Source organism: Macrobrachium nipponense, chromosome 19, assembly GCF_015104395.2.
Source record: "Macrobrachium nipponense isolate FS-2020 chromosome 19, ASM1510439v2, whole genome shotgun sequence".
NCBI classification, from domain to species: domain Eukaryota; kingdom Metazoa; phylum Arthropoda; class Malacostraca; order Decapoda; family Palaemonidae; genus Macrobrachium; species Macrobrachium nipponense.
Genome location: NC_061088.1, coordinates 70,382,542 through 70,399,496, shown reverse-complemented (window position 1 = coordinate 70,399,496; position 16,955 = coordinate 70,382,542).

Here is a 16,955-nt window from a genome sequence, read left to right as displayed (position 1 = left end):
ATATATATATATATATATATATATATATATATATATATAAATATTATTATACAAAGAAATCGCAAAACTATTTTAGGCTTGCAGTAATTGTTGACTAGTTTTACATCTGCCTTATTTATCTATCTACTGTATATATATATATATATATATATATATATATATATATATATATATATATATATATAAAATTGTTGACTAGTTTTACATCTGCCTTATTTATCTATCTACTGTATATATAATATATATATATATATATATATATATATATATATATATATAGACATAGATAAATAAGGCAGATATAAAAACTAGTCAACAATTACTGCAAGCCTAAAATAGTTTTGCGATTTCTTTGTATTTAAAATATATATATATATATATATATATATATATATATATATATATATATATATATATATATATCCTTAAATACATGATAGAAAGGTAAGTGAAACAGGGTCTTGCTACGAAAGTACTTGTTCCAAGTCCCTGTTCCATTCCAGAATTAAAACACAAGACAAGGTCTTACTTTATCCCCACCTGTTTTCGCTGCTGTCACTATCTGATAGACTTTCTACCGAGGATGTAAGGATATTTTTAAGTCCGTGTTCCTTTCTGCTACTTTATATATATATATATATATATATATATATATATATATATATATATATATATATATATATATATATAAGAGAATGTGTACAACTAAAGTAATACAGAATTGTTACTTGTTATGAAGGCAAGCTTTGTAGACTGATACGTTTGCATCAATAACGTAAAATGCGTCTGATCTGGATAATGCAAGAAGCACTATATTCCTCTCACAGACCCGTCCTTTTCAGAGAGAAAGATACAGATGGAATTGTTAAATGTTTTGATAGCAGGTAGAGTGGACTTCTCTCGTGTCATTAATTGAGACAGTAGGATAACAATGAACCAATGCAGTTGATCGGAAGTATATTGAGAAATCTAATTTTATTCCGGTCACGCTTACACTGTGAGAGAGTGAGTCCTTTTATGCAGATAAAAGAATCTGTGAGAAAGGGACAAAGAGAGGAACGATGGGAACAGGAACTTGGATTAATTAGAAGCGATGTGATGCGAAAATATTTCTTACCAAAGGTGGATCATCCTCTTTCCTGTCATGTTTTCTATAAGCTTTTGATTTACTGACATTTCTCGTTCTGTATTGTTGTCTTTCCTCAGAAAAGTGTTTCGTAATGTAATCTCCTTGCTGCATGAAGCCACGTTTTGTGTTTTTTTTTTCTCTCTCTCTCTTTTTGCATTTAAAATGTCACGGATGTAAAAGCGGGTTTTGAAGTTTGCCTCAGCATCAAACCTGTGCCTCATGTAAGCATTTATAATCAAAATTTGGCCTTCGGTGTTTGTTTGTAAACTACACATTTTCGAACTTGAGAAATATTATTAATAAATCTTGGCACACAACATTCTTGGGCAAAGGTATTACGTTTTTTCAAATGAGGGTCTTTTTCCACATGAGAAGAGAAGCGCTATGTTGATTGTTGAAGGAGAAGGTTAAAAGAAGAATAATTTCAACAATGTAACAACTGCGAATAATGAAAAGCCTCACGTAAAAAAAATTCATTTTGAGCAGTGTGACCAGTGTTTCTTTTATCTCGTAAAAACCACAAGTGCGAAAGAGCAGTATTTTTTCACCCCGCACATTTGAAATTAACACGGGCATTACTATAGGCTGAGCTGCAGTATTTGCGGTTTTCATCTGACTTCTGTGAAAATCATTTAAAGAACTGAAAATTAATTTTCATACTTATTTTTTTTTCCTTTTTTTTCATTGAAACTCCAGATCTCTGCTGGAATTTCATTTCCGCCTTTCCTGTAATCAGGGATGATGAAGCGGTTAGGAAACCTGCTGTTTCGACAATGTTGTCACTCCTTTTTTTTCATCGCAGGTTATGGCACTCATACACGACGAAGATCCGGCAGACGCTTCCAGGAATAATGGAAAAGAGGTCGGTCGTGCCTGTGTCAGTCACAGAGGCCGTATTTGACCTAATTACGTGTAGTTAGCAAATGTGTTATCGCGGAAGTTAACGTTTACATTATGTGAGGCTTTATGAATATTTGCATTAATATTTTCATTAATCATTGAGTACCACTTGCTAGGTGGAATACACACCGTTAAATATTTAGAATATTTAGAACACGCATCATTGGTATTTCCTTGGAATGTTGATAATAATTCTGATAGATGATGCTTCATTATTAATACTTCCTCACAGACCTTTCCCCCTTATCTTGTATACAAATAAGGTTTCTGTTCTCTAGAAACTGAGGCTGTTTGTTAATAGACATTTAAGCCCAGTCCATGTTATTTGCAGGAATGATAATAATAATAATAATAATAATAATAATAATAATAATAATAATAATAATAATAATAATAATAATAATAATAATGGAAAAGTAAATCCACAATAATATGTCTGTTTGATCTTGTTATTTTAAAATAACAAGATCAAACAGATATATTATTGTGGATTTACTTTTCCTATTTAATGACTCATGTGATTATGAGGTTTCTTTGAATAATAATAATGATAATAAGTAGATTTCAACCGTATCATTACAAGGGAATAATGAGTCTGTGGTGGAATTTTTTATAGGTCCTGTGCTGGCACCGGCTCTTGCTTTCACCAGCCCGTAAAAAAATCGCGCGACGATGACGACGATGTTGATGATGATGTGGTGTGTATGAATATTGTATATATAAATGTATAGTAAATTTCAAGGAAGTGAAGGTTAAAATCATATACAATTTAAAATTGCATCGTTAAATAAAAAACACACACACACGCAAGGTAAATTATAATAAGAAAAGGTTAAAAAAATATGCACTTTACGTTTAAGATGAAAATATATACAAAATAAACAGTAAACTCATATATGTACATATGTATATAATAATTTTTATTATTATATTGTATATGTAATGTATTATATGTAAATATATTATATTATAATGTTAATATATATAAACTATATATATATCTATATATATAATATATATAATATCTTATATATATAATATATATTTATATTATTAATATTTATATATCATATATATATATATATATATATAGATTATAATACAAAGCCCATGTAGAAGATGGTAACCACAAGTCAATGAGAAAGTTGGTAATAATTAACTGTTTTTATAAGAGGAGAAAGCTGTGAGTGAATGTGAACAACAGTAAGATTTAGAATTAAATGAAAATGCGGGAAAATGGAATGAAGAATGATTAACATCGAAGGCGATAGAATGGAAACGGTGAATTAATTTTGGCATTTAAGAGTAAATGCACTGGAAGAAGTTACGATGAATGACTAGGCGAGTGACAAAATAGCTGAAGAAAGAAAGACCCATGTGTGTTGTGTGTGTGTGTGTTTGTGTGCGAAAGTTGTGGAAAAGAAGACAGATCCCTCTTGAAAGTTGTGGAAAAGAAGACAGATCCCTCTTGAAAGTTAAGTTGGGTTTGACGCGCTACAAATCAGCTTTATGTAGCACTATATGTAACAGGCCAAGTTTCTGCACAGGTAGGATAATAATGATTCAGTAGTAGTCAGCGGATGAATATGACAGTGGTTATTGTATTCGTCTTTGTCTAGCGCTATTTTATTAAGAGAACCCCTTTACGCCTAAATCCATACATACACACATTTTATATACACACGCATATATACTATATATATAGGATAATATATCTATATATATATATATATAAATAAAAAGTATAAGCCACGAAGGAAAGTGAAACACTGGGCTGCTGCAAGCTCTTTCGACTCAACGTCCTTTACTTAGCAGAAAGATCTTGCAGCTATCCCAGTGTTTCACTTTCCTTCGTGGCTTATACCTTTATTTATGCATTTATCAGGTTCCAAACTTTCGTGATTCCGTTACAACTTATACATACTACATACATACATATATACATACATATATATATGATATTTATATATATATATATATATATATATATATATATATAGTATATGTAGAAGAAAGTATATTGTATTATTCCAGATGGTAAATTTTTATATTGTAAAATGTTTTCAAAAATTTCTCATCGTCAGAGGTAATTTGACAAACATTCCCGACCTTCCTTAGTTTTCTGGTATCGGAATGCGGCTTACAGTAGAATTTTCATCGTTACGTTTCCGGGCTTTGGAACGCTTCCTAATATCAGAATGTTTTTTTTTTATTATTGTTAAGATTGAGACCCTTTAAAGTTTCTGCATATTCTTGAACGACGAAACAATTTTTTTTATCCTCAAGATGCGAATGTTCTCTTTTAATAGAACCTAAAAGGAACATATTATTCTAGCGTTGATAAGAACGCAGACTCGTCGGCATATCCCCCAAGTCTGTAATACGCCCACGAAGCTATGCTGACATTTAGCCATCAAACAGTAACCTTCTCTTGCGCTGGGATTGGCGTTAAACATTCACTAGACTCTCTCCCTCGCAGCCCGCTATGCATGCTAATACTTCTTTCTGGCCTCATTGCCGAAATTGTGTAGTAGAGTTTTCGCCTGTTTTGGCGTAGGAGTCTTGAGGGGATGGCCAGAGGGCGTGTTGTTGGAGAGAGAGAGAGAGAGAGAGAGAGTTAATTTTCTACTTTAACTATTTGAGTGGTTAAATAATGTGCTATTCTTTTACAGATATATGTTTTTTTCATCAGTACTTGTTTGAATACATTGTGTATGAGACAATATTTTTGGATATCAATACCACTACCGAATTTCATTTGCTAACCTACACCTACCCTCTACACACGCACACACACACACACACACACACACACACACACACACACATATCGTGGCGATAACTTGTCAAGTAAAGAAAATTTATCATTTGAACGAGGTTCTTTTATATTTGCATTATAATAATAAGTGTAAGATTTGCGTAAATGATTTTGCTACAGGTATAGAGCTGTTATTGACGCAAATGCCAAATGTGATCCTGTTGATATTTCCAGTATGGTCCATAAGAGTAAAAGTCACGCATTTCAGCAAAAAAAAGGAAGAAAACAAGCGAACTTCTAAAAATAATGCCAAAAATATGTTTTACTGAAATCACCCTTTGCCATTGGTATTTTTCAGCAAGGGACTAAATTCGTGATACTTTTTCATACAAAGTAACTTACATGTGACGAAAAATTGATAGCTTCTTATTTTCAGTTTTAAGTTTTGATATTTGTTTTTGTCCTTTGTCGTTCCTAATTAATCATATGAAAGCAAAGCCCATTGATGTGCTCACCATACTGATTTTCTCTCGCCAATATCAGAAGTCGAGAAAGAACCCATCGACCTGTATACGTCTTAGATTTGGACTGACTGCAGGTAAATACATCCTCTATAATGTTGCGTGCGAGATGCTTTAACCAGCTATTCATGAGAAGTTCATGTCGGGAACTTCATTCACTGTCACATAGGAAATAATTGCTCTGTTTTCACGAGTAACACATACATTCACTCAGTGTAGGCTCGAAATCAGGAGAACGCCTCTGTGCCGTGTTTACAAGCACTGCTGTTGTAGTCGCTGCTTATAGGAATTTCCCTTATCAAATATCCTTTAGAAATTCGAACTCTGACATCATTACTCTCTGTAGTCATTAGAGTACCGAAGCTTTTTATGATGTCTTTGTAAGTTGCATGGTCTGTCGTATGCTATGTCATTTGTATCGACTGTAGTTATAGAGTCTTTTGTTTCAATGCCGTGTTTCTTTGTTTTCATATAATCAAGTAAGCCTGCTCAGGTAGGTACACATATGATTGCTAACTAGTTTGTAGGTAGGCTTACGAGCCCTTCTTACCATAGTTAAACATGAGAGAAATCTTCCAAATTAAAACAAGGATTTGCCGCATTTAAACTCTGTTTTCACTAATAATAATAATAATAATAATAATAATAATAATAATAATAATAATAATAATAATAATAATAATAATATGGACTCCTAAGGAGGCAGGATGCAACCCGGAACCCCACACTATAAATACCACCCAGTCGACTTAGAGGACTGTGATAGAGGGAAAAAATAAATAATAATAATAATGATAATATGGAAGAAGAAGGGAAATTTTGGATATGGAGGAAATAAGTATATTAAAACGAGTATTTAACATCTTGAAACCTTTTTAATGAACGTTTATAATATAATAATAATAATAATAATAATAATAATAATAATAATAATAATAATAATAATAATAATAATAATAATAATAATAATAATAGTGAAAACATAACAAGGGTAGAGGGGGAATTTGCATATGTTAGGAAATGGTGAGCAGTTAGTTATCTCCGAGTCCTTTCCTGCAGTTGCATAACAGTAATTGTGAGCTTGCCGAAGTAAAGCCATAGTTATCCGCAGGCTCCAATTTTACTCTAAGAGAGAGAGAGAGAGAGAGAGAGAGAGAGAGAGAGAGACATAATATTCTTATGATAAGGACGCCCAGCCCACGCGCTTCCCTCATGCATATTAATAGACGGAAAGTAGAATTTTTCCCCTCTAGTGTTTTTTTTTAATCCCTTCTGTTCAGAATTATCTTTAACCTTTCTGTTTGCCATCGCTTCACGAATTGCTTGCTGTGAGGTAGTCACTTGCAGAGAGATTTTGTCTAGTTACTTTTACATTTTTTTTTTTAAATATAAACGTCCGAATATACATGGTTGCATTCATAAAGTCTTATGTAGCATATCTATCTCTTAACTGTTATGGTTATTATTTCCACTGCACTTTACAACGTTTATTTTAACTTTTAAAAGTGTACTCAGCAAACCTTCTTTAACATTTACTTATTGTCTAGACATGAGGCTTTAGAATATTTTAATCGATTTTCTTTTCATCTTATTTTTTATTATCTTGTTTTTAAAATTTCATACATCTCGTATTCTGCATTACCAATTAAATTTGAATATATCTGTCGTTAGGCTTTAGTTCTTAGATTATAAGGAAAGGTATTTCACTCCTTAAAAAAGCGAAGATTTCTAAGAATTTTTCTTTCTTTCTGATATTACGAATCAATGAAATCTTGGGACTACTTATTGACAAGAACAAAACCCAAGTACCAAAAGCCTTAATTAACTAACAGATAGAGAACCCTTTGGTACCCCAGCGTATATTTTTCAGTTCTTGGTCGGCTTACAAACGCTTCCTTGCACTGAATTTAGTAACCGGTAGTAAGGGTATTAGATAGGAATAATTCATGTTTAAAAAATCCTCTTTTGCATCAGTTCCAAGGTACACAAAGCTACTAACATTACTGATTTACTTTACGATTAACTGCACAGAAAAAGTTAAACTAACATTATGCCATATAGGAAGTGTCTGTAGCATATAGTTCAAATTTTATGACGAGATTAAATTGCTATGTGATCTTTGGCTTCTAGGAATAACTTTTACCTTTGCAATGATCTAATTCTACCCACTGTTAACATAAGCTTTATCTTGCACAGGTCCAAGGTTATAGCCAAGGTAAAATTCCTTAAACTCATTCTACATCGGCTTCCTAATGGATTATGCGAACAAATATGGAGGCTCTGTTGTATAATCAGAAGACATGGCCAACATGCAATTCTTATCGGCCCTATGACGCAAAATTTGACCTTTTATCTCACTTTTCTCATTGGCGTCATCAGAGGATTACGCATTCCAAACTGTGAATGCTTAAAAGTTAGGGCCAAAGTAAAATTCCCCTTTGTCCACTGTTCTTGAAATACGACATTCATCGCATTGTAATGCATTGCAAGCAATTTGTTGCTAAAGGTCCCGTGATTCAACTATTTTGCAGCTGACAAGGTGCAGCCATTTGGGTTCAAAAGGGGAACATGCTAGTACACACACACACACACACACACACACACACACACACACACACACACACACACACACACTTCCTGGGGTTTTTAGTTCTGATATTTCACTAATTAGAAATTTCGCTGGAGTTGTTCTCACAAAGCGAACTTTTTACGATATAAATATGGAAGTGGGAAACTTTGACGGAAGTTATGGTTTTATACATGTAACATGTAGCCCACATCACATAAACATTGTTTTATCTTCATAGCGAACTCTTATAAAATTCTAATGACTATATGATATGAACCAAAGTTTAATATTTAAGAATAGTTGTTTAAACTGATTACATTAGATTTACTCGAGCGCCGGAGATATCTGATATAATGTAAAACAACAACTGGCCAAAAGCATGATTTCTGAACAGCAATTATTATTCAGCCGGTGACGCCGTTTTCGTTTCCTTTATATTTTGACGACCCTATTCAGAAACTGCGGCCAGTTCCTGTGATTAACGTAATATTTTACTGTAACTTGTACAGAAATTTCGTTTAAGTCCTCGGAATTATTCTGAACGTATGTTATTATATTAATCTTTTTTCGTGAGAAACGTCTGGAAAATTTGTATGCATGAATTTCGTTTTAAATGAAGTGAAAGCGCAAAAATTGAAAAGATTATTTTGTCATGTTTTGTTTAGCGCTGTATATTCATATTCTTTGATGCATGGAACAATTACATACATTCAATAAGAAAGAGAGAAAGAGAGAGAGAGAGAGAGAGAGAGAGAATGAATGGTAGGGTCTCCGATTTTGGTAACTAAGTTACTTTTTGTAAGGAAAGTTCAAAAATAAATTTTTGTTACTTTGTTTATTACTTCTGAGAAGAAACTGTAGAATTCTTAGTATGAAAGTAACTTTTCTACAAGTACCCGTCTGGTGTAAAGAAATTAAGAAATGCTTGTTTTGCTTTGATTTGCTCACTGGAGAATCGTTTATTTTTTTTTACTCTGTAACTACCATTCAGGTTGAGTGAAATGAAACCTAAGTCACCAGAAGAAGGGGGAATTGCATAGGCGATGTGGAGGTCTCCCCTTGTTGTTCATTGTCTGTCAATATAAGGGTGAAGTCTTACAAATATTGAAGAGCTAGATCAGACGTTGCAAGTACTCCATCGAACTATCTTGAACCCAATGGCTTTCCTGCAGAGGGAATGGTTGCTTGCTTTTGAAACAGTGTCAGGCTATTATATGTGCTGCTGCATTGCCATATGCTGCTAATGCTTTAGAGCATTGCCATAATTAAAGTTTAGCTTCTACGTTGCACTTTACTTAATATAGATTTAGCTTTTGGATTTTTATTTTGCCCGAGATGGCAGCTTCCTTGTAGCTTCCTTCCTCAGCCATTTTCTGTCACTGACGGAAAAGCTCCAGAAACGTCTTTGTGAACGGATGCAGCCCCTCTTATTTCTAAAAATCATGCAACCATCCCATACTTGCTGTGAATAGCCTTGTGTCCCTCTCATTTTCATGATTTTTAAGTTTCATCATAAATGATGAAAGCCATTTGCCGTATCACTTCGTTATCAACGTGCATTTTTTGCTGATTCGTATTTTTTTGTACAATTGACGTCACTATATTACAGTTATATTAAGAATTTCATTTTCTCACTGAAACGAAGACCTAAGGCTTTCCTTTCAGCCTATAAGCATAATCATCATCATTATTCTTGTGCTTTTTACCATTATTACGGCAAACAAGGGGTTATTAGTACTGTGACGCTGTTAAACCACAGCAACGAATGCCTGCAGCAAGAATGCTGTCGGGAGACTGGATGCATCTGTAGGGAAATGGGTAAACTTTGCAATGGAAAAAGGGAGAGGAGTCATATATGCTACGTTGTGGGATACGTCATATCCCGAAAATTTTCGTCAATGTCACAAACTGTATATATTTATCAGGCGAACGAAAACTTATGAAGCATTCACTCTTCTGCAATTTTTTAGTGTTTCCGGGCTACAGTAAACCATGGACAAGTGAAGCTTTGGATGTCAAACCCATGGATGAGGCAGATTCTGTTTGATGAATAATATGTTTATCTTGGAGTTCTATAGATAATATGATAACCTAAAGTCTAGTTAGGAAGAGAAATTGAAGACTGTTCTTTTAGAGAAGAGCTATCTTTAATGAAAATGGTGCCTAGTTCTCATAGGCAAAATTCTGAACATTACTGACATTTATGTAGTGTCAGCAGTTAATTGCCTGAACATAAGTGTCAAATAGGAATACATAATCAAAAGTTAACCAATTGTTTCATCTACGTCTCCAGTAGAACGCTGTCATGTGGCTGTTATTAACTATTTTGATTAATGCTCTTCTTCCAATACATACAACAAAGTTCCAGCGCCATTAATATAGACTTATAAATTTCCTTTGAATGAAAATATTTTCAACGTCATATATCTTCAAAATGCAGTTGATCTATTGAACTCGTCACTGGAACTCACTCCAAAATGTAATACTTCAAACTCTATCCATTGCTTAGCCTGTTCTCTCTTATATGTTTATTTACGTTCCACTTAAAAATCCTCCACTGTTTTTACTTTCCAAGCTTATACTTTATCACACAAAAGAAATGACAAAACTCGTGATCAAAAGGATACACTTGAATTTTGACAAAAAGTGTTAACCGTTGTTAAAAAAATCGCTCTACCATAGCAATATTATTTAAAACGGTTATAATTACATTGTTTTATTAGATTTCCATATGAATTAAGTTCCTAGTGTTTCACAAAAATATAACCGTTAAAAGATGGTGGAGGGTCATTATTATTAGAAACCACTGTGCGAAGGAGGCAGAGACAAACACACGTTCTACTGATTTCTCTTATAACTCCTCCCTGCTGGATCTAGAATTCATACTTAACGTGCTCCTCCACTCAATGGCTGTTTATTGTTGGCTGTCTGGTACTGGCCTGTTTCCACCTGGGTGCAGGAAATCGCAATACTGTAGATATGCCACGAGTAGCATAGGGTGTTTCGCAAGGCGGAACTTTCTCTTTATAAAGGTCTTTGAATAACACTTCCTTCCAGTCTTTTTCTAACAAATACAACTCCATTATTTCCCTTACTGAACGCAAATTGCATTAACTATGACGTTCGAAATGTTTCAGAGTAAAAATAAATAAATGGAATGAACATGGGGAAATATGATAGAACTGCAACTGGAGTCTTTGACTTGATTTCATTCCAATGTATTGTATACAATAGCAACACAGCATTGTTAACAGTTTGCGATATAAAAAAACGAGGTTTATTCGTTAGTACAGTCATAAAGCAACGACCAATGCGTCTGATCGGAATTATGTAATAAATCTACCGGCACTGGTTGTAACAATAACGATCACTAGGAGAGAGAGAGAGAGAGAGAGAGGAGTCTTGAGGGGACGGCTAGACGGCGTGTTGTTGGAGAGAGAGAGAGAGAGAGAGAGAGAGAGAGAGAGAGAGAGAGAGAGAGGCGCGTAGGAAGCTGGATTAAGCGAAATGATGATATGGAAATATTGCTCTTCAAAGATGGATTATCCTCTATGTGTATAGCATACTTCGCCATAATAAAAAGTTTTGCCAAATATTGTTTCTATAAAGCTTTTGAGTTGCTAGAGGATTTTAGTGTTTAATATTTACTGTTCTTCCGTTTATTCATGAGGAAACGTTTTTATTGTAAATTTTTCGTTTGAAGAAACATTTTATATTTTTCTGTGTTCTCTGGTCATATTTATTTATTTATTTTTTGGAAGCTGCAGTGGCCTAGATTGAAAATCCTTTTTGCTCATAAAGCATTTTTGATTGAAATTTTCGTCCTCCCGTCTGTATTACCGTAAATCGTTTATGAAGAGTTATACCCATAGGCAAAGTCATATAATATTGGTTAAACTGGCTAAAGGAAAATAAAAAAAGCCCACTGAAGTGATATGTCCATTTGCTCCCTTCGTTAAATAGGTTGCTTTACTTTTCATAGTATTAACGTGAGAAGTGCGTGAATGAGAAAAGTTAAGCTGTCTTGAAACGACAAAATGTTATGCAGAGTAGTATATTTGTATCTATGTATTTGATACAAACACGTGTAATAACACACTGATTTCCACAAATATCTACATACCACTGGTTCTTGTGAGAAGTACCTTTCAAGACGAATTACCCACTTCATTTGCAATTCACTGAAATTCCAGATCACTACTGGAATTTCATTCCCGTTTTGCCTGTAATCAGAGGTAACGAAGCACTTAGGAACGCTGTCATTCCAGCACATTTACGGAGCGGTTCATTCTTCACTGCCATAAGAGGAGTCATACACGCCATCTCCGCTCTCACTTTTAGGGCAAACGCTAATTTGCAAAGCAAATCAGTCGTAAATTTGTCGGTTCCCCAGGTCGCAAACGGTGGAATGGTGTGTAGATTTGCAGTGATTTTCTCACGGAACCTGAATAATATTCGAACAAGAGGACTGTGTTACCATCTTAGAAACACTCTCATTAACGATTCATTGTTACGAGTGAGACGAAAGCTTTTCGATATATAGATTAGCTATCACATTCTTTTTCTTTATAATTTATAATTTTCTTCGAATATTTTAATAACTATCGCTTCTCATTCTTTCTCCTCCTCCTCCCTCATATTGTATAATGTGGTAATATTAGAAAAATAGAAGTGATTTTATGGGCAGTCAGTTTTTGGGGACAAATTTCTACCTAAATACTTCTGTGTACTGTACATCATAAAAAAAATTAAGATGGTAGCTTAGGAAGATTTTGGAAACTCGTTTGAATTGTTCGATCTTAGTTTTAAATATATATATATATATATATATATATATATATATATATATATATATATATATATACACACACGTAAATAGCACATGAAAGGTGAAAAAGTAAAGACTAGGTACCAAGCGTTTTCGTGTATTGCGTACACTTCGGGGTACAAAGAAGTGTACGCAATACACGAAAGCGCTTGGTACCTGGTCTTTACTTTTTCACCTTTCATGTGCCTATTTACGTGCATATTTGTCACGTGCTGTTTGGTGACTTACTTCATTTATGTATACACGCATTAAGCTACAAATGTCCTTTAATATCTAATTCGCTCTACCTCAGAATTTATATATTTTCATATTTGTTAACTGCAGGGAAATTTTTAGTTGATAATAATTTCGTCGGCTCCCGGGCGCGAACCTAGGAACCAATAAATCAGGACGTACAGTGAAGCGCCTTTAACCACACAGCTACCACGAGAGGATATAAGTTAACGCCGCCTCTCACCTACAAATCCCTGTCGCGCTCAGGTATTCGTTGTTTTGGAGTCGGCATCAACCCTCCTCGACCTTGACAACTGTGTAGTGCTTTTGTTGCTTGTAGCCAATTCATGAGTGATCACATCACCGTGATTCATATATACGCATTAAGCTACAAATGTCCTTTAATATCTATTTCGCTCTACCTCATAATTTATATATTTTCATATATGTTAACTGAAGGGAAATTTTTAGTCTATAAAATTATTATCAACTGTAAAGAATTTGCCGAGCTGAATGAAATTTAGGCTAGCAGGCCAAGCTCCGTGGTACTTTCCAACACTCAGGGCTTGGGGCGTGGAAAGAGGGAGTTGGAGTGGTTGGACAGCTTGATAAAGAGATCTAGAACGTAAAGTATGAAGCACAAGGATGTAAAGGTGGAATTGGGAGAAAACCCTTAAATAAGTTTTACCAGACAACTGAGCTGATTACCAGGTCTCTCTCCTCGGACTGGCCCAAAGGATTAGAGTTTTATTTGCGTGGCTAGGAACCATTTGATTACTTAGCAACGGGACCTACGGCTTATTGTGGGATCCGAGCCACATTATATCGAGAAATAAATTCCTAATCACCAGAAATATAATCCTCTGGTTCCGCATTGGTGGCAGCAGAGAAGCGAACTCGGGCTATCGGTGAGATAGGCGAGTACGCAACCCACTCTTCCAATGAGGAACTAACCCATTACTGCACTGAGAAGTAATAATTCAAGAGTTTAGATAGCAACACTAAAGAAAATGAGGCCTAAAGTAAAAGGACAAAAAATGAATGCAGGTAGGGGTCAAAGGGACACTGCAAACATACTAAATTTAGCCATGTCTACCTGGTGCACTGGCAGCACTGCTACCCTTCAGGGAACTGAACGATAGATCCTTTTGCCCTTTCTGTGCTCTTTTTAATAATAATTGACACGATGAAGTACACGTAGCTGCTCTTTCCATCAGATTCCACCTTTTTTTTTTTTACAGAAATAGATTATTCACTTAATAAAAAGCGTTCGGCACTATCCATGACAGTTACTAAAGTTCAAAGATCATGGCTTAATCTCGAGCCCTAATGAGGTTTAATTGCTAATGAAAGCCAACTTTATGAGGTTTAATGTAGCTGGAGGTGCCACACATGACCAATGATAATTTTCTCTGATAAAAAATATAATTCACAAACGTGACGATGCAAACCCTTTGATAGACTGTACACTGTTTAATTAGATCAGGCCAGCTTAGCCCTCTCGGTTCCCGTTGAAAGGTAAAGAGAAAGTGGAGATTAAAGCTGAAACTTTTAGCTCGAAATAAAAATGTATTCAGTGACAGAAGAGGAGGAAGTTTCCTTTTTATTTCGAATTCATGGGATTAAAAACAGACAGGCTGTAAATGACACTGAAGTTTTCTGGATAAATTTGACATCGAATATAGGAGTTTAAATGTTGTGCACCATGAAGAATTTATTACGTAAAATATGTATTATATTATTAGAGACTTTATTGAACGATTAGTTTAGAGCTTCTCCAGCATTAGTAATAACACCTAGTCTTGCTAGAAGCGAAGAATAATTTTATGCATACATGTACATGCAAGCATGCACGCACACACCCCTCTCTCACTCAAGCACATGCATATATATATAGATATATATATTATTATAATACTATATAATATTATATATAATATATAGATATCGATATAATATATCTATATATATTTTAACTAAATATATATATATATATATATATATATATATATATTCTACAAGCGTCCTTCCGAAACTTGTTCCGCTTTCTTTTTTCTGCTTACAGTCATGAGGGAAAATTTTGAAATAAGGGAGAATTCGAAAATATAAATGGAAAGATATAAATTAACTGCTTCATGTAAAACGTAGAGTAAAAGCAAAACCTTGTTGTTGTGATGTTTTTGAGAACGATGTACTACGTTTGACTTGGCTTTTGTTCTAGTGTTTCCTTAAAGACGTCTCGTAGACCAAAACATGTGAATATCATTTTAGTGTCATGTCAAAAGTGATTTATTGCGTGGCATACCCTTGTCACACTCAGACACTGGCCTGAAGCCAATAACGCCCTCAGATTCTGAGAAGAAACGGGGCACTTGAGGGACTACCACCCCCTTCCGCCATTGTGATTCGGTCCCCAGACTAATTTCACAAGGGTCGTTGACAGGGATCAGCCCCTTCTGACCTGACCACTCACCTTGTGGCTTGGCCCCCTTGCACCTGCATCTCCACCTACGACCCAAATCTCTTGATCCAATTTGGCACCTCATTTTATCCTTTCTTTCCATACCCTTTTCTGCCGACATTCAGTGACCTTTCCCAGTACCTGCGAGGATTAGTGGCAGAGATGAAAGAACAAAGATGTCAATTAGACATTTCTGGCGACTGCCGAAAACCAAGATGAATATAGGGTTGAAATGGCCCATCAGATCGCACTTTGCCCTAGCCTGTACCCATGGCACAACACCCTAGCAACCACTCTAGTTTACCTAAGTCTTGGTGATGAACCACCGCTAGCTTCCTCTACTACTACTCTGTCTGGAAGCCGGACTCTGTCTTGACATCCGTCTCGACTTCCCAATTAAGCTGTCACACCCTAAAGTACCTGGGCGCTGTCTGATGAGGAGCACTCTGTTCTTTCTTTGATTCCCTGGTGAAGAACTGCAAGAGACCGAAGTACTTCCACTGAGGCCTTTGCTGTATCTATGCATGTCTCGTCCAAGGACAATGGTAACTGAATTGGAAGTTGATTTATCGGCTCTTCGCCTACTATTCCTTACACTCATTCTTGTTCTGACTGTTCTCATATTCCCATGCCTTTTACCATCCCGTCTCCCTCAAAGACCCACGTTAGTTAGTCTGTGCAATTGTGCTATTCTTTTGATAACATTGTGAAGATGTTATTAGAACACTGCTACTTTTGCTAACAGTAATTCCGTTGTGATAAAGTAATATTGAACCTTTGATATATCTCATATTTTGCATAATTTTTCTTTTGTATTGATCATTTTACGTAAGTTTACTGCTGCTAGTATTTGTGTTGCAACGTTGCCTGCTTTGCAGATTAGTATAGACTTTCGTCATTGTATGCTGTCTTCTTTAATTCAACAGTTCCACTCAACATTTACTTGCAATGCCAATATCGGGATAGTATTCCTGAGATTCCAGCGAGAGCATAGCTTGCTTACAGTGCTCCTTCATTTAGCGTTGTGTATGGCTATTATCATTAAGGGTTCGATCCGTATTTTCATGCACCATATGTGATCATTAGATTTAGCGTTATTCTCTCACTGGATGAGTGGGTTCTGTACTCAACTATCATTTCTGGTGATTAGAAATTCATTTCTCGATATAATGTGGTATGGATCCCACAATAAGCTGCAGGTCCCGTTGCTAAGAAACCAATTGGTTCCTACCCACGTTAACAAATCTAATCCTTTAGGCCCGCCCTATAGTCAAACTCAGCCTTTTTGGCCACTAAGGCGTTGGCCTGGTTTACCCTGGATTTTCCAAACCATTGCCACTTCTCTCTCTCTCTCTCTCTCTCTCTCTCTCTCTCTCTCTCTCTCTCTCTCTCTCTCTCATGATGAGCACAAATTAACATATATTACCCCTACTTTCAAAAGTGGATCAAGACTAGAGGCAAGTGATTATAGGCCTGTGAGTCTAACATCACATATTATGAAAGTGTAAGAAAGGGTAATGAAGAAAAATATTATGAAACATTTAATAAAAAATAATTTGTTTAACTTACGACAACA